This window comes from Brachypodium distachyon, chromosome 5, assembly GCF_000005505.3.
Source record: "Brachypodium distachyon strain Bd21 chromosome 5, Brachypodium_distachyon_v3.0, whole genome shotgun sequence".
NCBI classification, from domain to species: Eukaryota; Viridiplantae; Streptophyta; class Magnoliopsida; order Poales; family Poaceae; genus Brachypodium; species Brachypodium distachyon.
Window position 1 is genome coordinate 8611536 of NC_016135.3, and position 20218 is coordinate 8631753.

The 20218-nt window shown below is 42.4% G+C and overlaps 1 long non-coding RNA gene across 1 annotated transcript; it reads right to left on the reverse strand.

The window, feature by feature from the left end:
* Positions 1 to 17137: 17137 nt before the first annotated feature.
* Positions 17138 to 20218, reverse strand: LOC106865493. The gene is made up of 3 exons (XR_001404716.2): positions 19941 to 20218; positions 17788 to 19704; positions 17138 to 17388 (listed from the first exon to the last, which is right to left on the reverse strand). It is a non-coding gene; the product is annotated as an uncharacterized LOC106865493 (long non-coding RNA).

The window sequence follows — 20218 nt, forward strand, 5'->3', positions numbered from 1 at the left end:
GTAGCGCTTCGCACCGGCCCCGCCAGCGATCGCCGGAGCGATCCCCGTCGCCCACTGCCGAACCTAAAAAGGGGTGCCCATGCATCCCCGGTGTCAAAGCCCCGTGCTGCGACACTCAAGCTTTAATCAAGGATTCGATGCACTTCCGAATCAATAACTTCTCATCTATTCATTGGCTTCTCAGCTGCCTACGGTCACATATACTGACTCGACTCAAGCAATCTTTATGAGTCAATCCTTCATCATTTGAAGTAAAGCATCAACTCGACGCAATACCGAGTCTCCAAGTTCATCGGCTGCAACTTGCTCGACTCAAGATGGATGAAATCTTTATGAAGTCCCTACTGAAGTCTACGACTCAACTAGGCACTTGGGGGCTACTGACGTTATGACTAATCATGTACTCAACTCAAGGATACCCGTCATGGCCCACCACGGGGTCATGAGGAGAACGACTACAACTCCTGGAGTCAACATGCCAATCTCGACGACTCGAGATAAGGAAGCTTTAAATATAACATATCTCATCATTGTAATGGGCTTGGACTCTCCCTGAGACCTGGACTCCTGCATATATAAAGGACTAGGAGGGGAGCCAGGACAAGGAACAACGAGCAAGCCTCTCGCATACACCCATCTCCACGTAGAATCCTAGAGTTGCGAGACTCCCCTTTGCCAGATCTACTCTGCGCATCGTAGCCCCAGCGGCTTCATTGTAATCTCTCCATCGATATCCAGATCAGACAAGCAGGACGTAGGGGTATTACCTTCCGAAGGCTCTGAACCTGGGTAAATCGTGTCCCTTGTGTCCTTGTTAGCTGACGGAGTCACCGATACGCACGCTATGTGTCTTCTCCCTGATCTAAAACTCATCAACATGGGCATTCTCGAAGCTACCCTTCGTCAGCTCTCTTGCTACGCGATGGACGTTGGGTCTCATGGTCTGCACGGGCTGCTTTGCAGCAGCGATGAGGTTCATGCATGTGCTGGTGCTGTGCCCTGCGTCTGCATGCACATTTTGAGTGTGCTAAGAACACACATGAAGGAAAAACGAGGATTGGCAAGTGCACATAAGAAAAAGTTGATTTGAAAACTTAAAAAGGTTTTGTAGTTCAAACCGTCTTTCCCATTCATAATCTGCTTATACTATTGGATCGTATCAACAAGGACTTCAAAACAAGTTATAAAAACATTGTTGACGTGGCAACTTGATACAAAATAGGATGGCAACTTCATAGATTATTTGGATGGTTATTTTTAAGCCATAATTTTTTTGTCAACGTGGCAACCTGAAACAAAATAGGATGGCAACTTCATATATTCAACTAAAAATATTTTAAAATTTTAAATTTCCTACGGTATTCACCGCTGGCGCATGCACATCTACATCTTCTACTAGCACGTGCATGCACTGACATCTTTCTACTAAACACATGCATGAAGTGGCCGGCATCGCACACAAGCTACATCTTCTAGATGCTCGGTAGGCCTGTACGCACACAAAGGAACTAGCGAGACAGTCGCGCGTTAAGCCAACCCTTACAGTTTTATTTGATTTTCGTTCTGTTCGTAGCAGATTTGGGCTTTTGGCCACAAGCAGAAAATCGAAACGAAAAATCTTAGAGAAAAAGGAAACAGAGGTCACCAAAAAAACAAGGCGATAATCACAGGATCAAGAACACAAAACAGAATCCAGATTCGGAATAATCACATTTTGATACACATGGTGTGCAAGTTATACATCACATGCAACTCACGCTCACATCTCTCCGAGAAAAAAAATCCATGCTAAATTGCACATGATGAGCATGGTGTGCATGTTCACACCGATTTCGGCGTCACATTTTAAATAATATGGTAATTACATGAACATATATTTTTTTAGACGGCAAACTCTGTCTAATACAAAATAAAATATCGGCAAATAATTATGTGTATCAGCCAAGTAAATGAGCAAATATTAGGACATGTGCCCCTAGTTGCGGCGGTTCCTAATGATGACTTAAGTCGTCAAGTAAGGCACAAATATTTCTGAAGTATTAGACTATGGAACAATGTTTGACATCATCCCGGCGATCTCACAAAGTAATATAATCACGTCATAATGGACATAACACGATGATTATATGAAATACAATATTTTGGGTTACACGCAAATAGATGTTAAGCCATGATTAATTAAATATAAAAAAAATCGATTGCACGTATATGCCGCAAATACCCTGGACGTGCATGCTACATATGTTAATTAGCATAGTAAACTTGATTAACAATTAGGCCCATGCATGCACAAGCAAGGCCCACATATACACGTGTTACAAAGAAAAGCTCGTGCATCAGCTGCTAACAATAGAATCGAAAGTCAAAGCAGCAACAAGGGAAAGGAAATTATTAACATAATTAATTAAAAGGAGATCGTGTCCCAAATGCTAGCGCATATGACTTGGTCCATTGCTAGGACACTTGGAGCCTGCTTCAAGTTTGCAACGGCCAACACCCACGTCCACGCACGAACTCACGACTACCTGAAATAGTCTCGATCCTATACGTGAAGAGCACCACTATCCTAGTTTCCTCTATAAATAGGACACCAGCGGTCAGGCTCAAGGGGGACGAGAAATCGATAAAACTCTGCTGCTCTCCAACGCCGGCAGAAATCCATCGAGAGCGAAAACGTTGCTGCCGCGGCTCCTTCATCTACCACCATCATATCGCCCATCCACACATACGCAGGCGCTGCTGCTCCAGAGCGCGCCAGAGCGCTGCCGTGAAAGCTTCTCCACACGGAAGCTACTCCACGCCGCAGCAACCGCTCGATCGTCGTCGGCCACATACGCCGCCGCCGGCCGCTCATCTCCAGGGTCGTACGCTCATCCTCGACCACCCGTCCGTCGTCAACATGGTACACCGCAGGCCGCTCGTCAACCACGACATCGTCTAAGCCGCAGCCTGCCGTTCAACATCTACACCACCATAAGTACGTAGCTGCTGCTCTTCTCCTAGGCGTCGGCAGCTGATCATCTTCACGTACAGGTGAGAAGATATTTGGAGGCAAAGGTGATTCATGGTGGTCTACTCCCTCCCTTCGTATTTTTCATAATGATGGCATATTTGGCACTTGGCATGGGCATATTGTCACATGCCAAGTAGCCTCTCACGATAGGATCAAGAATTATGCTCTTGATTTGGGCATATTGTCACAAATCAGGTTGCTTATTCTTAGGGTTTTTTCATAAGTTGTTACATATTTGGCTCTTGACTTGGGCACATTGTCACGAGTAAAGAAACACCTCTCGTAGGACCCGGAATTACGTTCAGTTTAGCCTCATATCTCTAAATTGAATAGGTAATTTTCACATGTTGCATCATCCCTATAAATTGTTATAAACTTTCTACATGCTCTTGATCATGCTGCGCGCGTGGACATAGTGTCACACACTGCTAGCATCAATACAAATGAATTGTACTACACGTGGGCATATTGTCACATGGTGTTAGTATTAATATAAATGAAATATGCTACGTGTGGGCACATTGTCACACGACGTTAGCATTAATACAACTGAAACTAAACTATATATAAAAAAACCTCATCTAAATATGTTGACTAATTTTTGGTTGCACATTCATTTAAGGCTTTACAAAACCAGTCTAACGTGCCATGAGATATTCCTATATATATTAAAATTGATCCATACACCCTCTTCATATCGGTGTATGCATCCGTCTCATATAGATTATATTGAACCATGCGCCCTCTTTATATAGGTTGTATGCATCTATTTTATATAGATTAAAATTAAACTATGCACCCTCTCCGTATAGGTGTATGTATCAGCAAAGAGCCATGTTATAATATAATCTCATATAGATTAGAATCAAACCGTGCACCCTCTTTATATAGGTGTATATCTGCATCTGCAAAGAACAAATGTCAGAACATAATCTCATATAGATTAAAATCAAACCATGCACTCCCTTCATAGGTGTATGCATCTGCAAGAACCAATATACAAATGCATGTAGGCTAACTTACATGTCATAATATAATCATATAAAGATTAAAATCACACCATGTGCTCCTCTCATATAGGTGCATGATCATAGTCTATATTATTTGCACTAAGACTCAATGTAGTGCATCACTAAATTTCATATAAAATCACCATACAAATAGTGAACGATACATATATGCTGGTTAGTTGGTAGTAACACGCATGCTTTGGTTCTATATTTATGAACCTTTGTTTCTAGAATAAAATCGATATACATAGTATGGTTCACATGCATATATGTGACACTATCAAATAAATTATACATCCATGCATGCGCATATAAAACACACGCATGGTCCCATGGCACATATGCAAAAGTACTTTGGATGCTATTTTAGCTAGCTGATTAGCCAATTAAATAAATTATCTATGTTACAAACTGATTAGAATACTCATTATATAATCAAAGTCTATAATGGTTAATCAACTAAAATGATCTAGAACCCATACATGCATACTATATGTATACATCACGTACTACCAATACTAGTACAAATGATATAAAATAGAATATGACAAGCTGAACATGGCATCCATATGAACAAATCATAGTTACTATGCTACTCATATATTAGTATAGATAAATCTGGAGCATGATTATCGTGTGACTCATAAATAAATTTGAAGCTTCTTTGAGCACGCCGACGCCGACGACAGCGACGAGGAGTTTTATTTTCATAGTTTTAGATACTCATGTGTTGTAATGTCATGTAATAGTTATGTTGGAATTTCTTAATCAGGGGTTTTCTCTTTGGAGATGTAATTAACAGAATTTTTATGTAAATGTAAGAGTTCTGGAAATAAAGAGCCTGCAATGTTTGATCCCTTATTTATTTCGCGCATTTACGCAATTAATTTATACTATCTATCTCTATGACGTGGACGCGTATCCCCCCCCCCACCCCCAATTTTCCCGTCATCAGTGCAAGTCATCTCCAACAAAAGACCTAAAAAATCATTTGGTAAATTGCACATTTTGATGCATGGGCTGCAACTCGTCAACTCTCCGACAAGAAAATCCTACTAACTTGCACAACCAAACACATGATGTGCAAGTCCTTAGCCAAAACTCAAAAACTCCACGTTGTGAGTTTAAATGTGCAGCTCAACTCTCTAACTTGCACATTTGGGGCGCGGTGTGCAAGTCAACTCTCCTAAAAAAACACCTAAAAAAATCCTTTGCTAAATTGCATATTTTGATGCATGGAGTGTAACTTGTCAACTCGCCCGACAAAAAGAAAACCTTACTAACTTGCACACCCAAACACATGATGTGCAAGTCCTTAGCGAAAGCTCAAAAATTAAATGTCATGAGTTTACGTGTACAGCTCGACTCTCTAAGTTGCAGATGATGAGGCATGGTGTGCAAGTGAGCTCTTCAACAAAAAGACCAAAAAAAATCCTTTGATAAATTGCACATGTTGGGGCACAGTGTGCAACTCGTCGACTCTCCCACAAAAAAAAACCCTACTAACTTGCACAACAAAAAACATGATGTGCAGGTCCTTAGCGAAAACTCAAAAAATTCACGTCGTGAGTTTACATGTCCAGCTCGACTCTGTAACTTGCACATTTTTTGGCACGGTGTGCAACTCATAAACTCTCTGACAAAACAAAGCCCTACTAACTTGGACAACCAAAAACTCAAAAATTGCACGTCATGAGTTTAAATGTGCATCTTGACTCTCTTTTTTTTTTGCGGGTGAAAAGGGATATATTAAGAATTAAGAAGTACAATCTTGGAGAACCACGTCCATCACAGGCGATGGACCGGAACCCTGCCACACGACCGTGCGCCTCTCCATGCAAGCGATATTCGCAAGCGCATGACTAGCACGATTCTGACTTCTATCCCCTTTCACAAAAGAAAACGGCTGCCCTTGTAACACCAATAACCTAATTTCATCGATTAAAAAGGCAAATCTAGACCAGTCTTTCCCCTTGCCCGTGCCAGCAGCCACAACTGCCTTGGCAGTCAGTTTCGACAAGAACTGGAAGCTGCGACGACCATTGGAGTGCCAGAGCAATGCCCTCCATGCATGCACACGGTTCAGCTTCAAGTGGATCAATGCAGTGATCCAACGAGCGGCAGGCCGAGAAGATGACTGCACCAAGCTCATCCCTGAGGATCATACCAGCACCTGCAGACTTCGTCTCCACCGGGAAGGAGCCATCAATATTTAGCTTAGACCAGCCGGCTGGAGGTTTAACCCAGCTCTTCATAGCAGTAGGGGATGGCGGGACATGGCGAGTCATAAACTCTCTGACAAAAGAAAACCCTACTAACTTGTACAACCAAAAACCCAAAAATTGCACGTCATGAGTTTAAATGTGCAGCTTGACTCTCTAACCTGCACAATTTGTATGCGGTGTGGAACTCGTCAACTCTCCGACAAATAAAACACAATTGAATGAAACAAGTCAGGCACTTCGTATGCAACTTCTTGCAGGCCTGCGCAAACAACCAAGAAAAAAAAACTGAATATATAAAAACAAAAAAGGAGGAGAAACACAAGATTGAACTGCAGCTCACTGGAATAAGAAGGTGAGAAACTAACCAGAAAATATTTAGGCATGCTCCCTCCATCTTCCATGCATACGACCTCTGCAAGTAGCATCAGCACAGCAAGCAGCAGCCGGCATTGACAAGCAGCAGTAGCCCAGGCCCCAGCAAGCAGCACAACAGCAACAGCAAGCGAGATTGACAACGGCCGACAGGAGACGCGCACGTGCGATCGATCCTAGTTAACGAAATGTATGCAAGATCAGCAACCGCGCACGCGAGGAGCCTGCGAACAAAACACAAGCCCACGACTCTACAGAACAACGCGGCCCAACACACATAGGCCATCCGAAACAAAAACAAAGTAAAATAGACCCGCGTTAATATCCGCGCAAATTGGACAGATGGATGGCCCATCTACCTCGACCGAGAAATAGTTATTTCTTCGACGACTGATCAATAGCAAATTCGGACTGATAACGTGACTAATGCTGACAAACAAAAAGAGATATTACTATCAAGGTCAAGCAACATGCCATTAGTTTTTAGTTAGGCTAATTTTTTGAAACGGGTAGTTAGGCTAATTTGAAGTAAATGGCTTCGACAGTTCTAGATCCATGAATGTACTGGCTTTTTGTTCCCCTAGAATCATGATCCGCTGCTGTTCCAAACTGCATGCTTAGAAAAAACTAAATGCGCGCGATTGGGAAGAACCGCCAATTCAACTCCAAAAGAGATCGCCCGCTGTAATCTCGACTGACGGACCGATAGTTTTTTTTGGATCAAAGGGGCTGCCCCCAGTTTCATTAAAGAAAATCATAATGTCTTTTACATAATTAGGATAAAACAATCATAGGCTTCAAAGCACCAGCCCTACAGGCCAGCACATTCAAATGCCTAACACACTGCCTTACACTTAGGTTCAACGCAACAGAGAACCGAAAACAATACCTAACACCTGTAACGTTTCATCACCGCCACAACATCCATATCTCCAATGCCAAATTTTCCAGCCGCTCACAACATCAACCTCTGAGCAAATGGCACCCAGCCTCGCGATCGCCAGGAGGACTTCAGCCATGACTCGCGACAACCAACGAGCACCTGAGCAGCACCTCCCGAGTATCGGATCTCAGTAACCCAGCTGAGAGATCAATCATCGAACAGACTGTAAAGTGTAAACACACGGCAGATGGATTAAGTGGCATTTGGTTTTGAAAACAAGTATTATTCTTAGTTTTCCAAAGAACCCAAATGGCAGCAGCAAACCCAACTACAACTAGATCTTTCTTATCAAATTATAACAGCCAAACAGTCAAACACTTCCTGAACACTTCAGGGCATATTAGAAAAGATAAACTAACTTGAACCAGCCTTCAAACATACTTAGCCAGAGAACAAGAGAACAAAGGATGAACAAAAGATTCTTTTCTAGAGAAGAAAAAGACAATTCACATCCCCTTCCCAGCCCCTAGTTTAAAGCACATTTGTAGTGAAAATGATTCCCCTGCTAACAACCACTGGAATATCTTCAATTTCAAAGGAACATTAATTCTTCGAGGAAATTTAAAAGGATAAGCCAGCTGAGATCGTTTCAACAATCTATAAAGAGAACCTACCATAAACCGCCCTTTGGCCTCAAGTTTCCAACATAATTTGTTTTTCGTTCATTCAGACTAAACAAATAACAGAGTATTGATAGAGAAAGCTTTTGTTTGCTTAATTGCGTACACGGTACACCTACCAGCGGCAGCGGCATTTCCTGGTCGTGTTTTAACTCGTGCTTTTGACCTTACTGGCATACTACTCCAGTTTTGGTGCACCAAACACACAGGGGCAGCTGAGAGAGACCAACAAGAAGCCGGGGTCAAAAAAATTGGCCCGCTTCCAACGAACTCTGCACATTTTCGTGATAAACTGTGTTCGAATCGAAGGAGTTCAGCATGGGTGTTTGAAGCAAACTAGACGTGCATGAAGACCAAGGTAAATTACACGACGAATAGCTGCCGATTGAAGGCTGTTCTTTGACATGGAAACAATTTAAGACCAGAAATAAGCACACTGACAAGTTTCTTCTGAAAAGTTCCATAAAAAAAAATTCACCCAAAATGATGTTTTCTTGAATAGCCACTCATGAGACGTGATTAGAATGAGACCTTTCTTGCATGTTTTCTTGATCCGTACTATAATAAAAGAATGATCCTATACCTCTCTGCAACAAATTAGAGGCAAAAACAAAGAAAAAGAAAACAGAGCGCGCGCCCTTTCATCTTTACATCTTCCGAATGAACCAAAGAATTGTCAGGAATTGATGCTAGCTGTACATCATGTTGCACGCCACATATCTGCTGATCAATTAGCAGCAGTGCGTGGGAGGATTTGACCCTGATTTCAAGTCGCCGAGCATCTCCATCACCATCCCGATCCCGTCCTCCAGCCAGCCGTCTCCCTTCAACGTCCTCGCCGAGACGGCCATAACGTTCAAGATCTGCACCAAGAACACGGACAGCAACACCATCCTGATCATCGTCATCGCGGTCGCCGCCATCTCGCTTCTTAGGCTTCTATATAGCAGTATTGCAGTGCAGGCAGGAGAGATGACAGATTGCCTTGTTTCCGTTTCGAGTTTCCGTTGTTCAGCAGGTGAGATATGGAGATGGACAGGTTTGCATGGTGTGGATCTTGGTTTATATAGTTGACGAGATGGGGTTAGGTGCCATGTTGTAGTAGGTTCACATATGCATGCGCATACGTGTGTTGCTTTCCCCTGTAGAATCGGTCATTGCTTCCGCCGAGTAGTCTCCTCCGCCCCCGGCCTCACCTCGTATTTTTCGTGCTGGCCGGACATTGTCCAACCCTTTGACCTTTTGACAGAGACGTGAAAACTGATCAGTACCGTTGATTCGATCCCCAAATAAAACAGCAGCCAAGGATCAACTTTCTGTTACCTATGGTCAGCCTTTCTCATGCAGTAAGTATACGTCATCAGTTACTTGGATCAATCCATGGCACGAGCAGAACCCAATTTTATAAGGCCTTTTCTACTGTACCTAATACTCCGTTAGACTTAACGGAGTATTAGGGATGGACATACGGAGTATTAGGGATGGACATTCTGGACTTTGCACATATCCTGGTTACGTGCCTACGCCATCAATCTTCTCCAAGCCGACGCCCCGCCCTCCTTCCCGCACGCAGCCCGCTAGCATCTTCGAAGGGAGCCGCCGTCAACCTACCGCCGACCTCCTCGAAGCGCGCCGCCTCCGTCACGCGGCCGCCGGCCTCCTCGAAGCTCGCCGGCGAGCCACCGGCCTCCTTGCTGCGTGCGGCCGCCTCCGTTCTGTGGCCGCCGGCCTCCACGAAGCGCGCCGCCGCCGGTCTCCTTGTGGCGCACCACCGCCTCCGTCGCGCGGCCTCCGGCCATCTCGAAGCCCGCCGCCGCCGGCTTCCTTGCTGCGCGCGGCCGCCGCTCTCCTTGCGGCGCACCACCGCCTCCGTCGCGCGGCCTCCGGCCATCTCGAAGGCCGCCGCCGCCGGCTTCCTTGCTGCGCACGGCCGCCTCCCTCGCCCGGCCGCCGATCTCCTTGAAGCGCGCCCCCGCCACCGGCCTCGCTCCGGTGAGATCCGGAATGCCGGAGACGGAGAAGAGAATGGGAAAAGTCTCGAAACTGCAGCAAACTTTTTAGACGTATTTTTCAGATATTCTATAAAGTTAAATTACATATTTACCATTGCTTTTTCAATACTCCACTGTACTCCGTCTATCTAAATTGGAGTATTAAGGAGTATTGGCTAATCTGAACCCTTAGATTAAAAAATGAACGGCTTATATTAATTTAGGTGTACCAAGAAGAGCTCTTTTATAAACAAGACACGTCTGGTCCAGTACAAAAGATATTTCTTGACTAAGTAGTACTTCCTGATATTAAAAAAGGCGCACGACACATGCTTATATGCAACTTTCCTTGCCTCCTCCTTTTCACGACCAGGACCGACGCTGCATGTATACGACGAATTTCACATTCTCGTTGACCAAATAATAGTCGTTGTTCTTGCGTTTGACCTGAAATATTGAAGAATTCAGTATTCAAAAGAATGCATTCCCTTACGTTAATGCAGGTTTCTGCGACTCTTCCTCTGCTTCTGCTGCTACCACCGTGCCGTCCATGGTTGTGGTACCAAGCGCAGCTATCCTAACTACGGAGTACTAGTAGTTTGTTTGTCGAACAAGCCGGAACGGTTCAAAACGTAGGTGCGTAGACACGTAGTGAAGTGTACTACGATCGGCCGATGGATTCAGTCCTCAAAACCCCGCGTAGGAGACCAAAAGCAGAGTGTTGGAAAATTTACGGAGCAAGAACTTGAACGAGTCTCGCACCAATGGTCCGGTCTTCACGGACGTTTGAATCGCACACACCAAGGAGGCTAGACACATCCTTGCATGCATGTAAACGAGCTCGGACAGCAAGCTTTCCGACTCCATACGAACCTGATCAGCCTAGCTAGCTAACTGCCTAGGCACAAAAGCCAACTTGACGCTCGATCGATCATTATCTGTTTCTTTCTCTGTCGTCCTGCCTCTCTCTAGATCTCAATCTGCTGTCTGCCCCCAGTTAAGTCGACAATGGCGGCCACGGCGATGATGGCCAAGCTGGTGGTGGTGCTCCTCTTCTTGACACAGATCTTTGGCCTCCACCTGGCCGCCGCGGCGAGGCCATTGCAGGAGGGTCACGGCGCCTGGATGGAGAACGGGATCGAGATGTTGACGCAGCTGCTGGGCGGCAGCAAGTCAGGGTCCAACGGCCGCGGACACTGCTGCTAATTAACGCGCATGCACAGTCTGTTTATTTTTAGGTGAAAATGTATAGATGACTAACTTCTGAAGAAATGATCTTTGATTCATTTGGGATGGAGCAACTATGAAGACGAACAGCAGAGTTCTGTTCTGCTCTTCATTTGTTTTCTCTCGTGTTTTTGTGTATCCATGATTTTCTACCGATCAAACTTTGCATATATGACTGTGAGTTATACTTCTAGTGATATTTGAAAGAACATATCAAGCCCATGATTTGAATTCCACATTTGTCTATGTAAATCTTGAATTTCACACACTGAACACTACTATTACGTACTTATACCACCGCAAAGGTGAAAAACAGGGTTTCTGCTATCACCTATCTTCGGGTGGAACTAAGCCTTGGAGGTTTTCCGTGCCCTGCGCTCTATTTTTATTTATTTATAATGGGAGTTTAATTGAACCTCGAAGTAGGACACGACGATAGAAGCAACCAAAGTTCATGCCCGGCCTCCGCATAGTTAGATGTACACAGGCACAGAAACAAACTCGACAAGGTTTTACACAAGGATAATAAACACATCTCGAGCGCGTCTTGAAGAAGGCAATACCACCCATTATAGATATAAACCTCTGACCGCACCGCACGCTCCTCCAAACGCTAATCAGTGGCCAAGTGTAGAGTCGGTGTGTATGTTGGTATATAACTTGAATAGAGAATGAAGATTATCGCTTGTTTAAAGCAACGGTTTTGCCAGGTCTCAGTCGACTGAGAAATTCTCAGTCGACGAGCCTGTAAGCAACGGATCCATCGATCCTCCCCTGCTCGGGCTTCCTGATCGATCTTCTGGTGGGCTTCGGTTGAAATAAGTGGCTCGTGGATTTTTGTACAGCTAGGATTAACGCTTATGGGTTGGTCTGACTATGGGCTTTTTTATGTGTGTATTTGCAATTTTTAGAATAGCGAATAAACTCTCACCTGCAAATTTTAGAATCACGCATAAACTTTCATCTTAAATTTTTTAGAATCGCACAGAGTCCCAACTGCAAATTTTTTTAGAACCGTGCATAACCTTTCACCTGCAAATTTTAGAATTGCACATAACCTTTCACCTGCAATTCTTAGAATCGAAATAAATTTTCACCTGCAACTTTTTGAATCGCGCATAAATTTTCACCTGCAATTTCTAGAATCGTGCATAAAGTTTCACCTGCAATTTCTAGAATCGCGCATAAAGTTTTATCTGCAATTTTTAAAATTTGATTGTTATTGTTTTGTTGTCTTTTTCTTTTCTCCGTGGCGTTGGTTGTGGCGTGCAAATGTGCTTTCTTCAGGATCGGTAATTTTTCAAATTTTAACTTTTTAACACCGTTTAAAAAAAATTAGTAATGCACATGAGAAACATATAAGTGGGAACTGAATTTATGTTACTATAATGGCAAATGCTTTTTATTGTGATATCAGATTCCAAAGAAACACACACTCGCACGCGCACACATGTACCTATCAGGACGTCATATACACACAAGGAAAAGGGGAAGACAAGATCAATCATTATTGTAGTGTGCTCTAGCGTTTGCAAATAGAAGCAGTACAAATAGAAGCAGCGGGGGTCGTCTTTAATATGAGAGGTTCCAACTGAAAAAATATATCGCTTTACTGCCGTGAGAACAAACCAGCTATCTTGCTACTAAGACATATCAACATAACACAAAAAAATGTAGACAGAACGTGGAATATTTTATATGTATAGAACAAGATGTATTTACACTTGTTCAAACTGCATGCATGACATATGCTAGCAATAGGCTATGTGATGCTTGAGTGTATTTTATAGCCTCTATAGGCTTGTAAGCCAAATTTGTTTTGAATGAAATATTAGTAAATAGTAATAAAAGTTTTATGTGCATCAGTGGATGAAAAGACGGAGGAGTCCATCTTTTTCTGGAAAGGATAAAATGCTAGTACAAAATTTTAACAGCAAATTTGGTTTAGACAGAGTAAACATAAAACAAATTGACTCGTGGATAATAGTAAGCAAAATTCCTTCACGAACTGACTTTAACTTGCGCCTGTATTAAATACAGACGCTACCTAGTAGGTCAGGTGAAAAATCAGTCCACACAAGGAAAGATACTGTTTCGTGTCAAAGGGAATTGTCCAATTTAGAAAGGTAGATATAAGAAAACTGAACATTGTGAATAATTTTGTGTCAAAAGCACACTTATCTCTTTGATTTTTTTTAACTGTGATCAAAGCTATACCTTCTGCCGACCCAGCCGTCATTTTATTTATGATCTCAAAATATTTGAGGTTGTTGGTTTTTATGGCTTGGGACGAAAAAGCAACATGAGTAGGGATGTAAGTGCTTCCATGAGAAAGGATTGCAAGCGGGATCCTGCATAAGTCCCGCTTCGAGGCCAACCTCAAAATCTTAAGTCAAAAAGTGAGATAATTTTTTGAAATAGCAAGTCCCTAATCACATAGAAGTGGGACAGAAGGGGGATCACACTTGCATCCCCAAACACAAATTCTGAGAGAACTAATTCAAAGTGGCATTATAGGAATGTAATATGTGCGCTCCCGGTGAAAAAATGATTTTTTTTCCAAATATCAAAACTTATACAAAAAGGACACATGTACATTTTCATGCCTTTCCTCTGCATATAAATTTTGATTATTTTTTTGCAACTTGTGTCTTAAAAATTGTTTTATGAAACATTTAATTTATTTTTCTAGGACGGAGAGTTATTGCTTTTCATAAAAATTTACACACATGTACCTAAAAGACACAATCATATACTCCATCCATTTCTAAATCTGTGCAGTTCTCTCAAAAGGAAACGCATCGAGTCGGGTCGGATTTACGCTGATGTGGCACCTACAAGTGGGTCCACTTATAAGGAACCATCTCAAACGGGTTTAAACCTTTGTTTTGGGCTATTTGACACAACTAGCCTGAATATGTGTGATTTTACGGACAAATTTGCGAAAACTGAGGCTCGGTGAGACGTTTGCCTCAAAAACTGTCATAATGCAAAATTCTCAAAGCTTGATAAAGTTCATAGAAATTTTTTATCAACATGTACAACTCTAAATTCGTTTTATTAAATCAATCATTATATATATATCTTCGTAGTATACTTATACTTATATGGTACTGCAAAAGTTACAACATTTTTTTTGTAAGCTTTGTCAAAATTTAGTTTCTTTACTTGAAGCGAAAGATAGAACATCTTATACTTGTTTAGGTACAGAGGTAGCACACATAAATTCCCTTAAAAAAATATATCTATTTCAGAATTATCTGACACATAGGTTAAAGTGGGTATTAAGTTTCAAATATAAAAATAAGAAATCTGACACACAAGTTTTTGGCGTTTACTATTCATCCGGGGAGCAAAAAACGACATTCCAGCACTGGATATCTGAACTCCTCCCTTCACGACTGGACCAAGTCATCTAGCACGATGCACCCTGCGAATTTCACATTCTTGTTGACCAAATAATATTCGTGTTCTTTGGTTTGACCTGAAAGCACGAACTCGATCAGAATCTAAAAGCAGGCGTCCCCGGCCTTACGTTAATGCCGCAGGTTTCTGCGGCTCTTCCTCTGCTGCTAGTATGTACCCTTAGCACAGAAAAACCTGCTAGTCGAACAAGCACGGCGAACGGTTCACGTATTTTGATCACACACAGACGATCGGTTCCGACCGAAACCCCACGTGGGAGACCAAAAGCGCGCGCGGCCGTTGTGGTAGAACTTGAACGAGTCTTGCAACGAATTCTCCCCCTTCTTCACGTTTGAATCACACAAAAGCTGGTATACCAACGCCCTTACCGAGCCACAGCTCCAGTTCTCCTGAACCTATATAAACGGACCCAACCCCCCTACATCTCCAAAACAACCGCAGCCTAAGCACAAGAGGCAGACTCCAAGCTCCAAATTAAGCAAACCTCTGCCTTCTCGATCTCAGCTCAACACAAGTAGATCGATCAAGAATAATGGCGGCCACGATGGCGAAGATGGTAAAGGCGGTGGTGCTGCTCCTGTTCGTGATGCAAATCTTCTGCGGCTTCGCTTCTGCAGCCAGGCCGCTGCAGGAGGGCCACGGCGGGTGGATGGAGAACGGGATCGAGATGGTGACGCGGATGCTCGGCAGCGTCAAGCAGTCAGGATCCAACGGCCACGGACACTGCTGCTAATTAGCCTGCATGGACAAATTAAAGTCCTGAATGTGCATCTGTGCATAATTCATTAGTTATTTCTGAAGATATTCCATGTTCTTTCATTCAATTTGGATCGATAGCTAGCGACCTTAATTTGAAGGGTGCGGACAACAGAGTTGTGCTCTTCATTTAGTTTCTCTCTTTGTTTTCCTTCCTTTCCTGAGATCAAGATGTACATACATGACAATTATATGGAGTTAGTGCTACATAGTTGATTCATTTCTACAAAATAAATTGAGCGTTTGGCTGATTCGCTAAATTACGTATATATTGGAATTTTACACATTCTTATTTCGGAATGTCTTTGTCCGATTTTCTTACGAACCCAGTGAATGAGAATCAGTCAACGCCCACACAAACAGCAACCAAGACCCACACAAACAGATAAGTCTATTTTTAAACAGATAGTACGATTTTTTGTCATACTATTAGCACTGATATTCTTATAACCAGTTCGATCCGTTTTGAGTCCAGCTGTGCATGATGGATCCCATGTTTTGGGAGGATGTCAGGTTATAAAGTATTATACTTCTTCCGTTCCATGATTCTTGTCGAATTTTTGCATGTATCTAGACGCTTTTTAGTAATAAATACATTCATTTTTGAGAAAATTTGAGACAAGAATTATGTAATGGAGGGAGTAGTACCTCTTATCCACTGAAGTTTATTTAAGAACCAAGATTTTCTTGCAGTATCTACGCCTAGGCAATTCTTACGTAAGTCCAAAAGATAACCCTTAGTACTCCTCCTAAGAGAAATTGGACTTGAAGCAAGAGATCTATTTTAAGTATGTGGCAACAATGAGATGTTACAACATCATTTCTTTCTTTGACTACCGCGTGTCACTTTCATATTGCAACCCATATATGTGGTTTTCTTGACTGTTTCCATATGCATCCAGGATCATTACCAATATGCTCATGATGGTTGAGGTTTGCAAACGAGCGTTATTTTACCATTTAGTAGCTCTTTTGCGTTGATCTATTTGGCAATGCCGGATGCGCTGGTACTCCTTCCGTCGTGACTCTAATTTGTTTAAATATGGACGTATCTATATATCTTTTCGTCCCGAAATAAGTGACATGGATTTATATTGATTCTTATACAAATCCACGTCACTTATTTTGGGACGGAGAAAGTACTAAAATACGTCTAGATACATGTAATATTTCGCACTTAATATGAGACGGAGGGTGTACTATTCTAACTCCCCGTAAAATCTCAAGACCTTCAATTAAAATCCTGTCTTGCTAAATTTAGATCGCCAACGCTCCGGCGCAGATTCTCTACCGTTGTGTGGCCAAGTCAGAGGCAGCATTACCTCTGTTGGATGCCGTCAGGTACCCATCGAAAGGTGGCTGAATCCCTCTGTCTTCACAGCACAACGGAGCCAGCCCATTTAAGCCCAGTTCGGAGACAAGGACGAGTTTTGCTCTGATTCAAAGTCTGAACCTCAAGCAGTCTGCGTGTTGTGATTGCTTCCAGTGTTTGTGACGAGATTTAACAAGACGTAAATAACAAGTGCTCACTACAAGCATTTTAACAAGACGTGCTCAGTACAAATTAGTTTCTTGATCAACCAGTAAATCTCATACTACAACATATTAGCACATAATTCATGCTCCAAAAAACCAAAATAATCTGCAGCACGATGGTTACTACTACAGCAGATTAGCACAGTCTTTCAGCAACTGGTCAACATGTTCATCCGAAAATAGCAAAATAGACTCAGTGTAGCAGGAGATAATGAAACAAAGCTCTAAAGAAGATCTTCAACATGCATATCATCAAACACACCAGGTCCCTGCAAAGACAAAGAAAAAGGTTAATAAATAAAATATTGAAACTAGTTAAGAGAAATTGCAAAAATAGAAAATTGAGAGTACGGTGAGCAATTCTGTGTAGCTAGTGAAGGCATTTTAGTTCTTATTGACATTATCCGTTGGTACTTCAGTTTCTACACCACCATGATTCTCTTGTCGCTAAGAAAAGCAATCAAGTTTGTTTTATTAGTATGAAGTAATGAACTTGCGTATCTTGTCAAGCCAACTTCTATGTCGTTTATAACTTTTTGGCTGAACCTCTTTTTTCTTTAACCGTGCAGCACTAAGCATATTCTCATCTTGTTGAACATCAGGTTGGACATTATTTGAATCACCCAAAATAGGTGTAGATACACTGAGTTTGTCCTCTGGTTGCTTACCAAGGCTGTCAAGTGTATTGTCCACCAACAGACAACATTCAGGAGAGCTTGCAGCTTGATATGCCAAATTAAAAAAAATTGTGAGACAAAAACTTGTACCGCAGCATAGCATCCAATTTTGGATTTTCAATAATGCTCCTCCCTTTGTTGTCTTGTATAGTTTCATACCTTGCCTCCCTTGTCCACCGCTTCAGAATATAATGGTTCGGTAATAACTTAATATTCATCATGTCAAGAACTTTCAAAGCAAGGCGACACAATACTCCGGTCCTTTTAAACTGCCCACAACTACATGAAGCTGTTTGCGCCAAAGGATCACCAACCACAATGCGCTCTTGTTCACAACTTAAATCTCCATCGGCCCGCACAATTGCAACAACATATGTATTATTTCCATCCAACGCCCTAGCACATGCAGCCATGGATCTTTCATATTCGGTTTGGAATGCTTCAAATATGGTGTGTGTAAAGTTTGCTTGTTTGTTGTAGCATAGGTGTCTTCATACTTATTCTAGGTAGCTTTTTTCTAGCTTCAAATTCTGCATCTAGTTCCTTGTTTCTCTTTCCTTGCACCGCCCTTTCAAAGTGCTTTAAGAACCGAATGATGTCAAAATATGATTTCAGATGTTTTTTGAAGTCGCTATTGAAACTCTCACTCAATTGTGTGCTTCTCATTCCCAATGTGAAAACATCCGTCATGTAACATTCTGCCCATTTTTCCTTGAACTTGTAGATGCTATCAAGCCATGATGTCTTCTTCTTATCCACCTTATTCATCATGATGTCAAATGCTTCTTCAAAGGCTGCCTTGTCTTCAATGTTATACATGCAAGCACTAAAATCTAAGAGAACATGAGGTTCTTCATCTGCCTCTTTTATTCCCTCGGGGGAATTGGATTCCTCATCTTTGCTCTTGCCATAAGTGCTTGACAGCATTCTGCATTACGTGATATGTGCACAATCCATGCCATGCTTCAGTGAATACCTTTCCAACAGCATTTCCCATTGCAGCGTCTTGATCGGTAAATATAGCTCTAGGTTGCTTTCCATTTTGGGCAGTTAGGAAAGCCTCAAATAGCCACGTGAAAGAGGCACATGTTTCATCGAACAAAATAGCAGCACCAAAAATAACTGTCTCTCTGAACTGATTGAAACCAATGAAAACACCAAAGGGCCTATACTCTTTATTTGTGCCAAAAGTAGTATCAAAGGTGACAACATCCCCAAAGTGTGCATAATCAATGATCATCTTAGCATCAACCCAGAATATATTTGTTATATGTTCTTGACAGTCTAACTGCAAAGCATATTGAAAAGAAGGGTTCTCACTGATCTTGTCTTCAAAATATTTCAACATGCTTCCTGCCTGACGATATGCTAACTCCCTTTGGCGTCTGCCCTGCAAATGGTTTCTGTGATCACGAGGAGTATAACTGAGATTCATTGCTCCTCCTACTTGGCGACAAGCATACTCTTGTGCAGCTTTGGCCTAATTCCAGAATCATCAGCAGTCTCAATTTCAAAAGCTTGCACTTCCGAAATATCCTTTGTGATGACATCAAATGGAAAGTTTGTTGCAAATAAAGACCATGATTGTGTACAAGCATGAGGTCAACCAATTCATAATTTCCTGTCCCTCTGTCCAATGTAAGACCCATCCGAACTGGACAACATGTTCTTGTTTCAGCTCGAGGATTCTTCATGAGATGATCCCTCTTATCTTGTGCTCGACGACCCACCTTGGCACAAACATACCTACATGAAGTTACCTTTCCATCATATTTACTTTCATTTTTGTACCTTTTTCTGATCTCAAAACCTGCACGACCTCCATAGTTCACCCAAAATGACCAAGCATCATCCAAGTTTCTGAATTTCTGAGCAACTTGAGGTAAGCCAATAGGATTCACGTTCTCCCTACATGGAAAAATAAATATCCTTGTTGCTAGACATCTGGATGCAAACAAATCAATTAAATATCTAATTGAAACCTGACTTGTTTGATTGGTCCATCAAATCTTAAATCAAAGGCAGGAACTCAATGAAATGAATACTGCACAAATACCACCGAATACTTCAATTTTGTGAACAAATACAACTGCAAAAGGGGAAATTATATGGGCTATGTGCAATGTAGGGGAAGATGTAGATACCTTTGATGTTTAGGTTCTTGTACTCGAGTTTGCCGGACTTGGACACTGCCCGCCCTGAGATCTCTCCTGCTTCTCGGTGTTGAAGATGGAGACGAAATCCCGGTTGAGCAGCTGCCGGCCCGCCGGCCGGCGCGCACGAGCCACCGCTGATCGTCGCAATCGCCCCCGGCAGCGCCAATCCGCGACTCGCACCCGCCTCCCCCACCAAAATCGTGTCCAAGCTGGACTCTCTTTGGGCTAAATTGGGCTGGCTCTATTGTGCTTGTGAAGGCTGAGGG